Source organism: Photinus pyralis, unplaced genomic scaffold, assembly GCF_008802855.1.
Source record: "Photinus pyralis isolate 1611_PpyrPB1 unplaced genomic scaffold, Ppyr1.3 Ppyr1.4_LG8, whole genome shotgun sequence".
In the NCBI taxonomy this organism is placed as follows: domain Eukaryota; kingdom Metazoa; phylum Arthropoda; class Insecta; order Coleoptera; family Lampyridae; genus Photinus; species Photinus pyralis.
Window position 1 is genome coordinate 24,612,836 of NW_022170819.1, and position 1,729 is coordinate 24,614,564.

At 35.9% G+C, this 1,729-nt stretch overlaps 1 long non-coding RNA gene across 1 annotated transcript; it reads left to right on the top strand.

The window, feature by feature from the left end:
- Positions 1–769: 769 nt before the first annotated feature.
- On the top strand, positions 770–1,142 carry LOC116177847. The gene is made up of 3 exons (XR_004146766.1): positions 770–916; positions 968–1,052; positions 1,107–1,142. It is a non-coding gene; the product is annotated as an uncharacterized LOC116177847 (long non-coding RNA).
- Positions 1,143–1,729: the final 587 nt, after the last annotated feature.

The window sequence follows — 1,729 nt, forward strand, 5'->3', positions numbered from 1 at the left end:
TAGTAAACCGGAGAGGCGCCATTTAGTCTTTAGTAAATTTAAAAAAGAAGAGAGGGAATACTTACCTAAAGGGGAAACAAGGCAGACAAAGAGATTCTTGTTCTGGTCTTGATAAACTAAAGAAATAAAGTAATTGACAGGGGTAGAACAAACAATAGGGCGATTTAATACATGATCTCAAAATAATAAAAATGTTAATGTTAAAATTTAAATCCATTTTCTAACAAAAAGGGGATCACCTTGTTACAGGTCCATTTTTAGTTAAGTTTTGCTTTAGTTATTTTGATTTTTAGGTTAGGAATTTGTTTATTTTGTTTTGATTTTCATCACATAGGCGTGCCTATTTTATTAAATTTCTTCTTTCGATTTCTTCGCTTCTTTGGATTCTTGCTCTCTTCTTACAATTGTATTTACCCTTTCACGCTTTAAACACTTCTTCTTTCCTTACTGTTTTCACTATTCTAATTTTCGAAGCTTATGTGTACTATTTTATTCCATGTTACGCCTCTGGTCCGCTTTCAGTGTCATCTACTGTCAGTTCTTGTAAACCACGCTATTCTTTCCCGCTCTTTTCAAAAATCTATTCTTCTTTTCCCGCTGGCTTTTTATGTTCCTTAATTATTGGTATTACTGTTCGTTTTTTTTTATTCTTCTACGTTTCGTTTCCGTTTTTGCTAAATTGTCAATTGTATGGTGTGCTTGTGAGGTGCGGAATTTTTGCAGCCGCTTTCATCCGACAATTTTGGGATTTCTACCCTCGTACTATAGTCTCCACTCATTACCAGGAATTGGTATTTCTTCCTTGGAAACCCTATTTTGGGGATTAAGAGTGGAAGAGGAAGCGCATTTGTGTTTGTGAAGTTATCTACAACCAATATATTAATGTTACCCTTGCTCGCCGGATTTCAACCCTTGTGTAAGTATTTTTGTTGTCTGTATCCTTTTTTATTTCTTCGTTGTCTCTTAGGATCCGAGCTTTATTTCACCGTCCACCAATTTAATTGAGCCTACATATCTATATATTGTCTCTACGTTAAGGCCCACACCATCTCGTAAGTAGCCTTTTTGTGATAGTTTTAGCTCGTAATGTTGGGTTTTTGTTCTAGGGCCTTGTAGTTTTAGTTATTTCTTGTCTATACTTGTTATACGTACCTATCTACTACTAAGAAATCTTCGTCTTCGTCCATCTCCAGTCTTCAGTCGTCCGTCTTCAATCTTCAGTCGTCCGTCTTCAATCTTCAGTCGTCCGTCTTCAATCTACAGTCGTCGTCTTCAGTCTTCAATCTTCTTTCGATACCCTAAAATTTCTTTTTCCTTGTTCCCTTCTACCCGCATCCCTATCGTTAATCTACTCCGTATTTAGCCACTGGTCTACCACCGCCAAGTCCGCCGAATAACTGCTGGACAACTTCAGGAGCCAGAACAGCTAAGTTCAAGTTATCTATTTACCTTAAAAAAAAGTTAAGTTTATTTAGAAAAAAAACCCATCACATTAATTCAGTCACCCTACATCTTAATAAGTAATTTAGTCTTTATTGTTTTACTGTGAGACGAGATCTCGTACCGTTTTCTTTTTTTGCCGTTTTTCTTCCCTGTTATCATTCCGTGCCATTATCAATCATCATCATTCGCCCTACAATATCTGTGTTAAATTCTTGATTTCCTTGAAGAATAAATACCTTTTCTTTCCCGCTATCTTTCTCTATTTCTTTTTTTTAGTTTTACCCCT